The sequence below is a fragment of the Salmo trutta genome, chromosome 2, assembly GCF_901001165.1.
Source record: "Salmo trutta chromosome 2, fSalTru1.1, whole genome shotgun sequence".
Classification (NCBI taxonomy): Eukaryota; Metazoa; Chordata; class Actinopteri; order Salmoniformes; family Salmonidae; genus Salmo; species Salmo trutta.
In genome coordinates, this window is record NC_042958.1 from 55,836,701 (window position 1) to 55,855,041 (window position 18,341).

The window sequence follows — 18,341 nt, forward strand, 5'->3', positions numbered from 1 at the left end:
CACACACACACACACACACACACACACACACACACACACGCATACCGACACAACACAAATACACACTTTTACACTCATAATTTGCTGCTGCTACTCTGTTCTTTATTTTACTTTTATTATTATCTATCCTGATGCCTAGTCACTTTACCCTGCCTTCATGTACATATCTACCTCAAGTACCTCATTATTATCTATCCTGATGCCTAGTCACTTTACCCTGCCTTCATGTACATATCTACCTCAAATACCTCATTATTATCTATCCTGATGCCTAGTCACTTTACCCTGCCTTCATGTACATATCTACCTCAAATACCTCATTATTATCTATCCTGATGCCTAGTCACTTTACCCTGCCTTCATGTACATATCTACCTCAAATACCTCATTATTATCTATCCTGTCTAGTCACTTTACCCTGCCTTCATGTACATATCTACCTCAAATACCTTATTATTATCTATCCTGATGCCTAGTCACTTTACCCTGCCTTCATGTGCATATCTACCTCAAATACCTTATTATTATCTATCCTGATGCCTAGTCACTTTACCCTGCCTTCATGTACATATCTACCTCAAATACCTCATTATTATCTATCCTGATGCCTAGTCACTTTACCCTGCCTTCATGTGCATATCTACCTCAAATACCTTATTATTATCTATCCTGATGTCTAGTCACTTTACCCTGCCTTCATGTGCATATCTACCTCTAATACCTTATTATTATCTATCCTGATGCCTAGTCACTTTACCCTGCCTTCATGTACATATCTACCTCAAATACCTTATTATTATCTATCCTGATGCCTAGTCACTTTACCCTGCCTTCATGTACATATCTACCTCAAGTACCATATTATTATCTATCCTGATGCCTAGTCACTTTACCCTGCCTTCATGTACATATCTACCTCAAATACCTCATTATTATCTATCCTGATGCCTAGTCACTTTACCCTGCCTTCATGTGCATATCTACCTCAAATACCTTATTATTATCTATCCTGATGTCTAGTCACTTTACCCTGCCTTCATGTGCATATCTACCTCTAATACCTTATTATTATCTATCCTGATGCCTAGTCACTTTACCCTGCCTTCATGTACATATCTACCTCAAATACCTTATTATTATCTATCCTGATGCCTAGTCACTTTACCCTGCCTTCATGTACATATCTACCTCAAGTACCATATTATTATCTATCCTGATGCCTAGTCACTTTACCCTGCCTTCATGTACATATCTACCTCAAATACCTCATTATTATCTATCCTGATGCCTAGTCACTTTACCCTGCCTTCATGTGCATATCTACCTCAATTACCTTATTATTATCTATCCTGATGCCTAGTCACTTTCCCCTGCCTTCATGTGCATATCTACCTCAAATACCTTATTATTATCTATCCTGTCTAGTCACTTTACCCTGCCTTCATGTACATATCTACCTCAAATACCTTATTATTATCTATCCTGTCTAGTCACTTTACCCTGCCTTCATGTACATATCTACCTCAAATACCTTATTATTATCTATCCTGATGTCTAGTCACTTTACCCTGCCTTCATGTACATATCTACCTCAAATACCTTATTATTATCTATCCTGATGTCTAGTCACTTTACCCTGCCTTCATGTGCATATCTACCTCAAATACCTTATTATTATCTATCCTGATGTCTAGTCACTTTACCCTGCCTTCATGTGCATATCTACCTCAATTACCTTATTATTATCTATCCTGATGTCTAGTCACTTTACCCTGCCTTCATGTGCATATCTACCTCAAATACCTTATTATTATCTATCCTGATGCCTAGTCACTTTACCCTGCCTTCATGTACATATCTACCTCAAATACCTTATTATTATCTATCCTGATGCCTAGTCACTTTACCCTGCCTTCATGTACATATCTACCTCAAGTACCTCTACCCATTGACCTGATACTGGTTCTCCCTGTATATACATTTTAAGTCGGAAGTTTACATACACCTTAGCCAAATACATTTAAACTCAGTTTTTCACAATTCCTGACAATTAATCCTAGTAAAAATCCCTGTCTTAGATCAGTTAGGATCACCACTTTATTTTAAGAATGTAAAATGTCAGAATAATAGAAGAGATAATTATTTATTTCAGCTTTTATTTCTTTCATCACACTCCCAGTGGTTCAGAAGTTTACATGCATTCAATTAGTATTTGGTAGCATTGCTTTTAAATTGTTTAACTTGGGTCAAACGTTTCAGGAAGCCTTCCACAACCGTCCCACAATAAGTTGGGTGAATTTTGGCCCATTCCTCCTGACAGAGCTGATGTAACTGAGTTAGGTTTGTATGCCTCCTTGCTCGTGCACGCTTTTTCAGTTCTGCCCACACATTTTCTATAGGATTGAGGTCAGGGCTTTGTGATGGCCACTCCAATACCTTGACTTTGTTGTCCTTAAGCCATTTTGCCACAACTTTGGAAGTATGCTTGGGGTCATTGTCCATTTGGAAGACCCATTTGCGACCAAGCTTTAACTTCCTGACTGATGTCTTGAGATGTTGCTTCGATATATCCACATAATTTTCCATCCTCATGATGCCATCTAGTTTGTGAAGTGCACCCCCACAACATGATGCTGCCACCCCCGTGCTTCACGGTTAGGATGGTGTTCTTCGGCTCGCAAGCCTCCCCCTTTTTCCTCCAAACATAACGATGGTCATTATGGACAAACAGTTCTATTTTTGTTTCATCAGACCAGAGGAAATTTCTCCAAAAACTATCTTTGTCCCCATGTGCAGTTGCAAACCGTAGTCTGCTTTTTTTATGGAGGTTTAGAGGCCGTGTTTTCTTCCTTTCTGAGCGGCCTTTCAGCTTATGTCGATATAGGACTCGTTTTACTGTGGAATAGATACTTTTGTACCCGTTTCCTCCAGCATCTTCACAAGGTCTTTTGCTGTTGTTCTGGGATTGATTTGCACTTTTCGCACCAAAGTACATTAATCTCTAGGAGTCTGAATGCGTCTCCTTCCTAAACGGTATGATGACTGCGTGGTCCCATGGTGTTTATACTTGTGTACCATTGTTTGTACAGATGAACGTGGTACCTTCAGGCGTTTGGAAATTGCTCCCAAGTATGAACCAGACTTGTGGAGGTCAACAATTGTTTCTCTGTGGTCTTGGCTGATTTCTTTTGATTTCCCCATGATGTCAAGCAAAGAGGCACTGAGTTTGAAGGTAGCCCTTGAAATGCATCCACAGGTACACCTCCAATTGGCTCAAATGATGTCAATTTGCCTATCAGAAGCTTCTAAAGCCATGACATCATTTTCTGGAATTTTCCAAGCTGTCATCTTAGTGGATGCAAACGTATGACCCACTGGAATTATGATACAGTGAGTTATACGTGAAATAATCTGTCTGTAAACAATTGTTGGAAAAATGACTTGTGTCATGCAGAAAGTAGATGTCCTAACCAACTTGCCAAAACTATAGTTTGATAACAAGAAATTTGTGGAGTGGTTGGAAAACGAGTTTTAATGACTCCAACCTAAGTGTATGTAAACTTCCGACTTCAACTGTAGCTAAGTGGATGCTCCTCAGAGGAGGAAGGGGAGGACCATCCTCCTCAGTGAATTTCATAAAAATATATATTTTTAAACATTTAAAAAATGTATCCTTTTCAGATAAACCTATACTAAATATAACCATGTCACCAAAAAAAAAAAATAAAACACACTGTTTTGCAATGAAGGTCTACAGTAGCCTCAACAGCACTCTGTAGGGTAGCACCATGGTGTAGCTGGACGACAGCTAGCTTCTGTCCTCCTCTGGGTACATTTACTTCAATACAAAACCTAGGAGGCTCATGGTTCTCACCCCCATCCATAGACTTACACAGTAATTATGACAACTTCCGGAGGACGTCCTCCAGCCTATCAGAGCTCTTGCAGCATGAACTGACATGTTGTCCACCCAAGCAAAGGATCAGAGAATGAATCTAGTACTGAAAGCATAAGCTACAGCTAGCTAGCACTGCAATGCATAACATGTTGTGAGTAGTTGACTCATAGAGAGAAAGAAGACAATAGTTGAACAGTTTTGAACAAATGAAGGAGAAGCAAGAGAGATTTCGTAATTTTCTTTCAGTTTCACTTACTTAGTTAGCAAATGGAGCTAGCTAGTTTAGCCTACTCAAACACCCTGCTCAAACAGAATGATGCTATGTTAGCTACCTGGCTATCACTATTCAACACAACATTGGAACTCTTACAAGTCAAGGTAAGCTTTACTAATTTATTGCCACCAGGGCCCGTCGGTGTAAGTGCTTACTGATTGTACACTGTAACTTTACTGCATGATTGTAGTGGGTTTACTAACACATTAGTTCTATTAGCTATGTTAACTACGACGTTACTTTAGCTAATATAGTGGGCAATGATGTAGGGTATGTGTATCAGATATGATATGGTTTGGCTTGGAAAGTTTTTTTCCCTCGTCACATACAGCTGATTTGTTATGCATTGAAGTCCACTGGCGAAGGGAAAAGGTGAGAAGAGGTGAGTGTGTACAATAGATACGAGAAGAAATACAACTTGGCTGCTATGAAAGTGAACTGTGTTTACTTGTGATCAGGGGTGTATTCATTCCACCGATTCTGTTGAAAAACCTTTCTTAAATGGAAGCAAACAGAACGAAACGGCGATGAACTTACCTGAATTTGTCCAATAGAAACTCTCTTTTGCAACTGTTGGACGAATGTTTACACCCTGTCTCAGCTAGATGCAGGCAAGAGTGTGCAAGGCGGTATTGAATGTGTCACTGTCTGTCCATGTGTCACTGTTTGTCACCTCAAATGTTTTCTCTCGACTTGTGTGCACCTACATTGTAAACTTTCATTCATAGGCTAGGTTGTAGCAACCTCATGATGGGTATAGGGAAAATGTTTGTATCATTTAGTAGCCTAAACCTATCACTGTTACATTGAACTGGGTGAATGGAATATGAATGACAGTCATCTAATATGCTGTAATAGAAATAAGGCCATGCTCATGAAGAAAACAAAATTGTCCTCCCTCATCTTAAACAACACTGATATAGCTCCAATCTAGTGTATTTTATTTTATTCCTCGTGTTAGTTAGTATTTCATTTTGTATTATTCTCTGCCTCGTTGGGAAAGGCTCGTAAGCAAGAATTTCACTGTGAAGTCTACACCAGTTGTATTTGGTGCATGTGGTCAAAACAATTTGATTTGATTTAGTACACACTAGTGGTGGTGACAAGGTCGGTTATTTTCCTTCTAATATAAAAATGCCCGGCTGCAGTACTAAATCATCACCACGAGGTGGAGGTATTGACTATGTTGGGTATCTTGTGGTACATTGAGCAGGATCTAGGAGACTCCAAGATGTTGTAACCCGTTCAAACCACAAGGTGTCAGCAGAGCCTTTACTACAGACATGATAGATGCACCTGTACTTCAACAGGTAATAAATACACACACACACACACACGCACACATGCACACACACACACACACACGTTCTGTTTCACTCTTTAGGTCCACTGTTTTGTTCTAAAGGTCCATGTAAAGGTCTAATAAAGATTGACTTCATCACATACTGAACAGATCAGTTGCCAAACATTATAGGGACACCATTCAATAAACATCCCAGTGGAGAGAGAAGACAAAGGCCATTCAGAAATGACATTCCACACCGAGAACATCACCCACATTGAACAAGTGGCCTTGGCTCCACCAGGGGGAAAACAGCTTCTGCTCCCCATCCAACACACACCCACAGGGGGCAGGCTGTCAGGAATCCCTTTACCAGGTCTGAAGGACAGGAATCAATTTCCCATTCATTACAAGTTTGTTTATTTCACTGTTGATGCATTTGAGAGGGCTAGCCGAAGTGCCAGTCTGTTTGTGCTATCAGGTCAAATCCTTGTCACTCATTATTTTGGCTTGACAATGAGCAATGGAGTTGGCGAGAGCACCAACAAATCTGGGAGCAGGCTGTGAGGGGGTCAAATGGGACTTGAAGCAGTGACCCTGCCGTTGCATAACAATGTAATACCACCTGTGCCATAAAGGTTGCGCTAACTTGGCAGAAATAAAGAAATATTTCCACACAGGGAGGGAAAACTGATATTGAATTGTATGAAAAAGTCGGAACAAGTCACCACCGCTTCAGAGCAGCAGAAACAATAACATTTACATTTACGTCATTTAGCAGACGCTCTTATCCAGAGCGACTTACAAATTGGTGCATTCACCTTATGATATCCAGTGGAACAACCACTTTACAATTCACACACACACACACACACACACACACACAAGCATACCAACACAACACAAATACACACTTTTACACTCATAATTTGCTGCTGCTACTCTGTTCTTTATTTTACTCTTATTATTATCTATCCTGATGCCTAGTCACTTTACCCTGCCTTCATGTACATATCTACCTCATTATTATCTACCCTGATGCCTAGTCACTTTACCACTTTACAATAGTACATCTATATCTTTTTTATGTTTTGGGGGGGTGGGTTAGAAGTATTACTTTATCCTATCTCAGGTATTCCTTAAAGAGGTGGGGTTCAGGTGTCTCCGGAAGGTGGTGATTGACTCCGCTGTCCTGGCGTCGTGAGGGAGCTTGTTCCACCATTGGGGTGCCAGAGCAGCGAACAGTTTTGACTGGGCTGAGCGGGAACTGTGCTTCCTCAGAGGTAGGGAGGCGAGCAGGCCAGAGGTGGATGAACGCAGTGCCCTTCTTTGGGTGTAGGGACTGATCAGAGCCTGAAGGTACGGAGGTGCCGTTCCCCTCACAGCTCCGTAGGCAAGCACCATGGTCTTGTAGCAGATGCAAGCTTCAACTGGAAGCCAGTGGAGTGTGCGGAGGAGCGGGGTGACGTGAGAGAACTTGGGAAGGTTGAACACCAGACGGGCTGCGGCGTTCTGGATGAATTGTAGGGGTTTAATGGCACAGGCAGGGAGCCCCGCCAACAGCAAGTTGCAGTAATCCAGACGGGAGATGACAAGTGCCTGGATTAGGACCTGCGCCGCTTCCTGTGTAAGGCAGGGTCGTACTCTGTGAATGTTGTAGAGCATGAACCTACAGGATCGATAAGGATCAATAAGGATCAATAAGAACTTAAGTTCTCTGAATGTCACCATAGAAATGGCCTGTACAAAGTTGCTTGACATAGGCTACCTTTACATTTATGATAGATTTATAAACTCTTTGGACCACTTTGATCCAACAACAAACATTAGAATTATATGTCATTCAAGTTCCATTTATTACAGCCATTACAATGAGCACATCCTCCTATAGGTCCTCCCACCAGCCTCCTATGATATACAAGGCCCAAAGTATTATTTTTCAAGGCGTTTGGCTCTGGTCTGGCAAAACATTCTCTCCTCCCTTTCAAATGGCAAATGACAGCTTCTTATAGCCTTGCAGGAAAACATCTGACAGGAAACATGACTGATAAACCACACATGACTGAAACCATGACATTTTCATGGTTTCAGTAAGGCTATCACAACTAATTCAGGCAATACCATCTGAATTCCCAGAAATGTACACATTTCAATAATAGTGTGAACCCTTGTCAAAAGGACATGAAATGGAATCATATAAACTATCCTACCCCAGGAGTAATTCTGTGTCGCGTTTCATAATTAAACGGCAGACATCTTGACATTGTCCATAAAGATAAATCGAAGTAAAATCTCCGCTGCTCATACAGACAAATGCCCTTGCGTAACACTAATAACTCTGCATTCTGTTTCCCCAGGCATGATCTACAAACCACACACAGATTCAGAATAAGTAAATAAATAGACAAACAGTAGCCTATAAAGAATTTCATCAATGACTTGAGACCATTTTTATAAGTGATGGGCTCACAGCTTCGTCACATTTCCTCCCCCTTCTGACGAAGCAGAAAGTGCAGCGGAGAAAAATTCAGTAAAGCCGGGGTTGACCACACCTTTTTAAGGACGAGAAGTCAGATAATAAAGTCCATGTCATGAGGAAATAATAGTGCATATCTGTCAATGGGTGGTAAAAAGGCGCAGCACGCACTGGTATTAGAATGTAGCCTACACCGTCAACCAGTACAATGTCCGCACTAGCCATTCAGGAGAAAAAAAGGGAGCAGGAGAGTTGAAGGATAGTATTTGCTTGAGTCGGTACATAGGCCCTCCAAGGCTGGAGAAAAACACAGTTGGCTAGCCCATCTGATCTGACGACAGTGGCCACATCAGTAGGGAGACGATTTGGGACATCAGGCCCAGAGCCATGGTCGCTTTCCAGACAGAACCTGCAGTACTCCTACTCCGCACACTCAAGATGACAGGAACGTGGCTCCCACCCTGGTGAGGTGTCGGATCCCAGCAGATGCAGCAGGAATCTCAGGCCCCTGAAGCACTCCTCCTCGAGTGTCAGCAGGGTAGAGCTCCCCAGCCATCAGGGTAACTGCTCCCCAGGGCATCAACCAGAGAAGGGGTGGCCTCATCCCAGTATGGCTGCAGCTGGAGCCACTCCCAAAGGTAGTCCACTTCGTCCAATGTCCTCCATCACCTCAGTAATAGCCGCCTCCATCGGCAGCTCAGGCCCCAGCGACTCCTCTGCTGGAACGGGTAGGCACTGCACCAGCTCGGGTAGATCAGTGAGGAGGCAGACAGGAGGTAGAGTGCTTACCCAATGCAGATGCATTTATTGATAAGTGCCAGAGTTCCAGGATTCTCAAGATATACACTATTTCAAATTATATGCAAAATTTACAAATTAAAGAAAGACTATACAGAGCATTCGGAAAGTATTCAGAACCCTTGACTTTTTCCACGCTTTGTTACTTTACAGCTGTCACCCGTGCTCCCTCTCCGGCCTCTAGGTCACCAGGCTGCTCGTTATGGCGCACACCTGTCACCATCGTTACGCACCTGTGCATCGTCAGACTCACCTGGACTCCATCACTTCCCTGATTACCTTCCCTATATATGGCACTCCCTTTGGATCCTTCCCCAGGAGTCATTGTTTCTGTTCCAGTGTCATGTCTGTGCGTTGTTTGTATTTTCTTGTTTTGTATTATGTTACATTTACTTATTAACACTCACTCCCTGAACTTGCTTCCCGACTCTCAGCGCACGTTACAACAGCCTAATTTTAAAATGTATTAAATTGTTTATTCACCTCATCAATCTACACACAATACCCCATAATGACAAAACAACAGGTTAACTTATTTTTGCAAATGTATTAAAAAAATACTGAAATATGACATTTACATAAGTATTCAGACCTTTTACTCAGTACTTTTTTGACGCACCTTTGGCAGCGATTACAGCCTTGAGTCTTCTTGGGTATGACGCTACAAGTGTGGCACACCTGTATTTGGGGAGTTTCTCCCATTCTCTGCAGATACTCTCAAGCTCTGTCAGGTTGGATGGGGAGCGTCACTGCACAGCTATTTTCAGGTCTCTCCAAAGATGTACAGTCGGATTCAAGTCCAGGCTCTGGCTGGGCCACTCAAGGGCATTCAGAGACTTGTTCCGAAGCCACTCCTGCTTTGTCTTGGCTGTGTGCTTAGGGTCGTTGTCCTGTTGGATATTGAACCTTCGCCCCAGTCTGAGGTCCTTAGTGCTCTGGAGCAGGTTTTCATCAAGGAGCTCTCTGTACTTTGCTCCATTCATCTTTCCCTTGATCCTGACTAGTCTCCCAGTCCCTGCCACTGAAAGACATCTCCACAGCATGATGCTGCCACCACCATGCTTCCCTGTAGGGATGGTGCCAGGTTTCCTCCAGACATGAATTCAGGTCAAAGAGTTCAGTCTTGGTTTCATCAGACCAGAGAATCTTGTTTTCATGGTCTGAGAGTCTTTAGGTGCCTTTTGGCAAACTCCAAGTGGGCTGTCATGTGCCTTTTACTAAGATGTGACTTCCGTCTGGCCACTCTACCATGAAGGCCTGATTAGTGAAGTGCTGCAGAGATGGTTGCCCTTCTTGAAGGTTCTCCCATTTCCACAGAGGAACTCTAGAGCTCTGTCAAAGTGACCATCGGGATCTTGGTCACCTCCCCGACCAAGGCCCTTCTCCCTCGATTGCTCAGTTTGGCCGGGCGGACAGCTCTAGAAAAACTTCTTCCCCAGATCTGTGCCTCGACACGATCCTGTCTCGGAGCTCTATGGACAATTCCTTTGACCTCATGGCTTGGTTTTTGCTCTGACATGCACTGTCAACTGTGGGACCTTATACAGATTGTTGAACCAAGATGGCGTAGCAGGTCAGACGCCTTTGTCTTTGTCTTGTCATGTCCCTAGTATATATCTTTTTTTCCCTTCGTATATATTTCGTATATTTTTTTGATATATTTTAACCCCAGTTTCAACATACTCTCCCTGCAACCCGTCTCACTCAATGTGGTATGGATCTGCAATTTTCTATACTTTAGAACCGGAACCCCCAACAGAAGCTAGCCAGCTAACTAGCTACTAGCTAATAGTCAGTTAGCCACGGCTAGCGGTCATCAGCTAACCTTAGCCTGGTCAATTCCTGCCAGTCTGCACAGCGCATTTCAACCCAGAGCTTACCGGACTGCTCTTTCTCCATCTCCAGTTTCCTACCGCAAGCTCTAAACCTTTTCACCTGGATCATCGCAGCTAGCTGCTATCCGAGTGGCTACCCCCCTGGCTAACGTCTCTGTCCCGAAGCAAGCACTAGTAAGTCTGGAACTGGCCTCGTGCTAGGCTCAGAACCCGGCTAGCTTAAGAGGTCATTAAGCCACTCCTTGGGCTACAATACATATTTTGTCAATTGGCCAGGACCCCTTTTACTGCTGACATGGAGCCCCGCCGATTCCACCACGACTGGTCTACCAACGTAATCCGCCCGAGGGGTGTCAACAGGCTCCTCAGTCGCGACGTCCCCTGAAGGCCTATCCGCTAGCCTGCTAGCCACGGCCCACTAGCTGTCTAGAGCATATTGGACTGCTAGCTGAAGAGGACCATCAGCCAATTTCTTGGGCTACAAAACCTATTTTGCCAATTGGCCTGGACCCTTTTACTGCCTACGGAGCCCTTCCAATTCAACACGACTAGTCTGCCGATGCAACCGTCCAAGGGAGCTACAACAGACTTTCTTCCATCGCAACGTCCCCCCTAAGGCCCTTCTGCTAGCCTGCTAGCCCCGGAATGCTAGTTGTCTGAATCGCCGTGTCTCCAGCTCACCTAGCCTCCCACTGGTCCCTATGATCACTTGGCTACGCATGCCTCTCCCTAATGTCAATATGTCTTGTCCATTGCTGTTTTGGTTAGTGATTATTGTCTAATTTCACTGTAGAGACTCCAGCTCTGCTCAATATGCATTGGCTATCCCTTTTGTTTCACCTCCCACACATGCGGTTACCTCACCTGGTCTAAATGATGTCTCTAGAGACAAAACCTCTCTCATCGTCACACAATGCCTAGGTTTACCTCCACTGTATTCACATCCAACCATTCCCTTGTCTGTACATTATGCCTTGAATCTATTATTCCACACCCAGAAACCTGTTCCTTTTACTCTATGTTCTGAACGCACTAGACGACCAGTCCTTATAGCCTTTAGCCGTACCCTTATCCTACTCCTCCTCTGTTCCTCTGGTGATGTAGAGGTTAATCCAGGCGCTGGAGCGCCTAGCTCTACTCCCATTCCCCAGGCGCTCTCATTTGTTGATTTCTGTAACTGTAAAAGCCTTGGTTTCATGCATGTTAACATTAGAAGCCTCCTTCCAAAGTTTGTTTGACTCACTGCTTTAGCACACTCTGCCAACCCGGATGTCCTAGCCGTGTCTGAATCCTGGCTTAGGAAGGCCACCAAAAATCCTGAAATTTCCATCCCTAACTATAACACTTTCCGACAAGATAGAATTGCCAAAGGGGGCGGAGTTGCAATCTACTGCAGAGACAGCCTGCATAGTTCTGTCATACTATCCAGGTCTGTGCCCAAACAATTTGAGTTTCTACTTCTAAAAATACACCTTTCCAGAAACAAGTCTCTCACTGTTACCGCTTGTTATAGACCACCTTCTGCCCCCAGCTATGCCCCGGACACAATATGTGAATTGATTGCCCCCATTTATCTTCAGAGATCGTACTGTTAGGTAGAGGATGCCTGGTTATTCTTTAAAAGTGCTTTCCTCACCATCTTAAATAAGCATGCCCCATTCAAAACATTTAGAAACAGGAACAGATATAGCCCTTGGTTCACTCCAGACCTGACCTTTGACCAGCACAAAAACATCCTGTGGCGTACGGCATTAGCATCGAATAGCCCCCGCAATATGCAACTTTTCAGGTAAGTTAGGAACCAATATACACAGGCAGTTAGGAAAGCAAAGGCTAGCTTTTTCAAACAGAAATTTGCATCATGTAGCACAAACTCCAAAACGTTATGGGACACTGTAAAGTCCATGGAGAATAAGAGCACCTCCTCCCAGCTGCCCACTGCACTGAGGCTAGGAAACACTGTCACCACCGATAAATCCACGATAATTGAGAATTTCAATAAGTATTTTTCTACGGCTGGCTATGCTTTCCACCTGGCTACCCCTACCCCGGTCAACAGCCCGGCACCTGGCCCTTCTTTGGACACTGTGTTAACTAACCTCCAGACGAGCTTCAATGCCATACAACTCTCCTTCCGTGGCCTCCAACTGCTCTTAATTGCAAGTAAAACTAAATGCATGCTCTTCAACCGATCACTGCCCGCACCTGCCCGCCCGTCCAGCATCACTACTCTGGACGGTTCTGACTTAGAATATGTGGACAATTACAAATACCTAGGTGTCTGGTTAGACTGTAAACTCTCCTTCCAGACTCACATTTAGCATCTCCAATCCAAAATCAAATCTAGAATCAGCTTCCTATTTCGCAACAAAGCATCCTTCACTCATGCTGCCAAACATACCCTCGTAAAACTGACTACCCTACCAATCCTTGACTTCGGCGATGTCATTTACAAAATAGCCTCCAACACTCTACTCAGTAAATTGGATGCAGTCTATCACAGTGCCATCTGTTTTGTCACCAAAGCCCCATATACTACCCACCACTGCGACCTGTATGTTCTCGTTGGCTGGCCCTCGCTTCATATTTGTCGCCAAACCCACTGGCTCCAGGTCATCAATAAGTCTTTGCTAGGTAAAGCTCCGCCTTATCTCAGCTCACTGGTGACCATAGCAGCACCAACCCATAGCACGCGCTCCAGCAGGTATATTTCACTGGTCACCCCCAAAGCCAATTCCTCCTTGGGTCGCCTTTCCTTCCTGTTCTCTGCTGCCAATGACTGGAACGAATTGCAAAAATCACTGAAGCTGGAGACTCATATCTCCCTCACTAACTTTAAGCATCGGCTGTCAGAGCAGCTCACAGATCACTGCATCTGTACATAACCCATCTGTAAATAGCCCATCCAACTACCTCATCCCCATATTGTTATTTATTTTTTGCTCCATTGCACCCCAGTATCTCTACTTGCACATTCATCTTCTGCACATCTATCACGCCAGTGTTTAATTGCTAAATTGTAATTACTTCGCCACTACGGCCTATTTTTTATTTGACGTTTATTTAACTAGGGAAGTCAGTTAAGAACAAATTATTATTTTCAATGACAGCCTAGGAACAGTGAGTTAACTGACATGTTCAGGGGCAGAACAACAGATTTTGACCTTGTCAGCTCGGGGATTCGATCTTGCAACCTTCTGGTTACTAGTCCAACGCTCTAACCACTAGGCTACCTGCCGCCCCATTTATTGCTATTTATTGCCTTTACCTTCCTAATCTTACCTCATTTGCACACACTGTATATAGATGTATTTTTCCTATTGTGTTATTGACTGTACGTTTGTTTATTCCATGTGTAACTCTGTGTTGTTGTTTGTGTCGCACTGCTTTGCTTTATCTTGGCCAGGTCGCAGTTGTAAATGAGAACTTGTTCTCAACTGGCCTACCTGGTTAAATAAAGGTGATTTTTTTTTTAAATAGACAGGTGTGTGCCTTTCCAAATCATGTCCAATCAATTGAATTTACCACAGATGGACTGAAATCAAGTTGTAGAAACATCTCAAGGATGATCAATGGAAACAGGATGCATCTGAGCTCAATTTTGAGTCTCATAGCAAAGGGTCTGAAGACTTATGTAAATAAGGTAATTATGTTTTTGCTTTGTCATTATGGGGTATTGTGTGTAGCTTGATGAGGAAAACAATGTATTTAATCAATTTTAGAATAAGTATGTAATGTAACAAAATGTGGAAAAAGTGAAGGGGTCTGAATACTTCCAGAAGGCACTGTATATACAAGTCTCAAAGAATTATCTTTCAAGGCTTTTGGCTCTGGCCTGCATAACCCTCTCTCCTCCCTGTCAAATGACAGCTTCTTATAGCAGGAAACCACCTGACAGGAAACATGACTGATCAACCAATAAACAATTAAATGTTTTAAACAAGGCAACAAATCAAAATGAACACATCAAGGTAATAACATCTGAATTCCCATGAATGTTCACGTCAATAATAGTGTGAACATTTGTCAGAAGGACATGAAATGAAACCATACAAGCTATCCTCCCACGGGGATAATTCCCAGTGTTGTGCGTCCCCAACACCGGATAAAATTGCTCATCTCCAATAAATCTGTTTGACACTTGATAGCTGACAAAGCCATGCAGCGCCAGAACCCTCGCCAAACACAAGCGACAGGAGTACTCTTAAATGACTTGCACAAAGGTTTACAATTATAAGGCATAACATTTCAGAATCAACGTAGGACATCTTTACATTGTCTATAACGATACATTGCGGTACAGACAAATTACCGCGCTTAATAATAACCCTGTATTCTTTGTTGCCACAGTCACGTGATCTACAACCAACACGTCCTCGGAATGAATAAATAACTAAATAAACAGTATAAACAACATAATCAATAACGGGCTCACAGCTTTGTCACAAATAGGAAAGTGATTTACCTGTAAGACCACTGCAAAATTAAGTTCTTGCTACGTCTTATCCAGGGGTGGTATTTTACAATCCAAAATCGAGTTTCTTCTTACATTACGCAAAGGGCCGTTATGTGGCAAGTTGTAAAAAAATGCGCGTGTTGACATCCACCTGTGTCATTGATGCTGATGCGTTCTATAGTTATAACCCAACTCCTGGGCAACTGTCGCCAATGGGTCCGCGGGATATGAATATCCATAAGCATGATGCGTAAAAAGAGATCCAAAATCGGATGTCAAAATCTAAATGTTGAACCTGAAGCATGCGTAAATCGATCCACAGCAGAACATAACTCGATACAAAGTTATCCATAACGCACAGCACGCACATCTGGCCGTGGGTTAAGGGATATGCTATCCGATGAGATCCAATAATCAACGAACCACAGAGCAGATGACGACGAAACCTGCTTAATTAATAAAAATATATTTAAAAAGTATAAATCCGTTGGTGTGGATTAAAAGTCCAGTCAGTTCGTTGCGATGCCTTGTTCGACTGTAGCATGCTCCTGCGGTTTGGAGAGTGAGGTTTCTCATGCATCTCTACAGTTCCGGAGAGTCGCTTCTCACGCGGTAAAAGCCAGCACATGAGAGCCAATTTATGCTTGATCCGAAAATTTAGTCGGGGGCGCCGTATGGATATTGTGATGCAATCGCGGAGTCTCCAGAGGGACGCAGAGGCCAAATTGAGCTCCGTACCGCATCACCTTGCGCCTGTCAAATGTAACAATGTGGAGGGCTCCATATAGCTCCGCATTGAAATTATTTGGTGGTGATTGGTGAGGGCTGGAGGTCCAGTATAAACACAAACTCACTTCCTTGACATCAGCCCTGTGCTGCTCAGCGAACCGCAAGAAGTATGAATGGTCTGACTTCCTCCGAGGCCATATCACCATAAATGCTGCATGGCCAATACAGACGTCAGATTGACCATGTAGCGCCTTTAACTGAGCCATGTGGAGAGCTGCTAACCCAAAGAATTCGGGCAGTGGCAGATGGGATATGTCCCCACCCACAGAAATGTGTTACTCCAACAGTGTCCCCCAAGGTGAGTAAAAAACAGAATTCTATTCAAAATGAGCACATTTGTCCTGGTGATGCAAGTAGGCTTTTTCTGTGTATTCCTGGTCTCGCTTCAATCAGATTATCAGAATTTAGCAGTAACACTAACGCAACATCCAATAGGTCCTTCTCTGACTGAAAGCTCTGCTCCCTGTCTTACATCACCTTGAAGTATACCTGCCTGTAGGCATGCTGTTCTTTTTGGAGTATTTTAAGTTACTAGCACGCAAAAGCTCGGCTTGGCTAAGGAGAGGAGCGGCCCTTTCCATAGAATGGACTGGATGAGTGTGGGAATTGTACATAAAAGGGTCAATCAACGGGAAGCCAACTGTCACAATCATGTCGGAAATAATTCATTCCCAATCCCTGCATCTCAGTTGGGCTACAATCACCCATTTTTATGCATATGATACAATATTTAAATGCATTCATCATAGATTATAGTTGTTTTATACAGCATATTGTCTCTTTATATTTTTTCTTGCAATAGACACATATGCAACTTTAAACTGCGTTATATAAGCAGTTATAATTTCCAGTTGTTCCTTTATTCGGGTTGGTTCCCTGAGTTGATGTATATTTCCAAGACGCAGCAATAAGCTTGGGAGTCAAACTGCCAGATGTTTCGGTTCCACTCAAATGTTAGGTCCACACCGCGTTTTCCCTCCTACACTCACACCTGGATTCGCTCCAGTGCGCCCCAAGCACCTGAACTGCACGCGATCCTGTAGAGATGCAGGTACTTGATCACGCTCTTCTGTGAGCAGGGCTGAGCGGTTACGGAAAGTGTGCTCACACCGCGTTGCGTGACTACAGGTCGGGAAGGGGAACACAAAGACATTGTTCAGTGTGTGATCAGTCAGTCAGTCCGCCTCTCCAGTAACACAGCAACATTCCTTTGGCGTTCCTCAGCCTCCCCCTCCCGCCACAACTGCACAGGCTGAGGGTTAAGCAGGGAAAGCGAAAGTGATGTTTTTATATTTGTGTGTTATGGTGGTTCCAGCTATTTGTGTGGTTTTCTAAATTTAACAACATGTCAGAGAGAAATTAGAAAGGAAACCTTATAAACATTAAAAACAGTGACTTCAAATGCTTCCTATTCACAAATAGTCACTATGAGAACATGACATAAATCGGTCAACAAATGTGTGTTAGAAGGACACACTACTAGAGGAATTTCTGAGAGATCTTAAGTCTTCATGATCATGTGTTTTAAGGTTTTGGGACACAACTTTCTATCTCTCTGTTCTCCCTCTTTCTCTCTGTCCCGTCTGTGTTTTTCTCCACTGACACAAGGGCTCATTCAGAGGCTGAAGAACAAATGTTTCCTTATGTAGCCTAGCTGTGAGGGATGCCAGCATTGGGGGCAACAAGAGAAGCTGCCCTCTGCTTTTCTTTCCTCTCAGCACACTACAGCTCTTCAGCCTGGCTGGCTGCGGGCATGACTGGGGGCACTCAGGGCATACACTATCAGAGAGCGAGATGAAGTGAAACAGTTTTATACAGAGACTCGAGGGATACATTGAGCTCTACCTTGGGGGAGCTGTAGTTATCTATCTTCTGTCTTTCATTCACACTCTTTATGTCTATCAGAGACAGTTCAGTTGGTAGAGCATGGTGTGTGCAACGCCAGGGTTGTGGGTTCGATTCCCACGGGGGGGCCAGTACAAAAAAAATAAAAAATGTATGAAATGTATGCATTCACTACTGTAAGTCGCTCTGGATAAGAGCGTCTGTGAAATGACTAAAATGTAAAATGTCTCTTTCTGGGTCTGTCTGTCTTTCACTAATGTGTGTGTGAGAGAGAGAGACTGCCAAACGCACGTGCACACACAAAGGATGGCGAGTGTTTGTGGTAATGAGTTAAGCCTTATCCCCTGTAGTCCAACTGATGCAGCAGAGGCTATAAAATGTACATAGGCTGAAGCATGGGGTTTGTCCATCTGTATTAACCCCATTGGACACAACATCTTGACTGTTGTTGTTATTATACCATGGTATTGTTGAATACTTGTTTCTGATTGGCTTGAAGGGCATTCTAGTGTGAATTATTTACCTATAACACACAGTATATTTGAATGTTAGAATTCTATGGCTATAGTTCATTCTTACATGTTCTATGTTTGAGATGCATTTGAAAGCAAAGGTCGAATTGAAAACATTATTGGCATTGTTGAATTCGATTTTCATAATGGCAAGCTAGGACGCCTTTCTAGAGGTG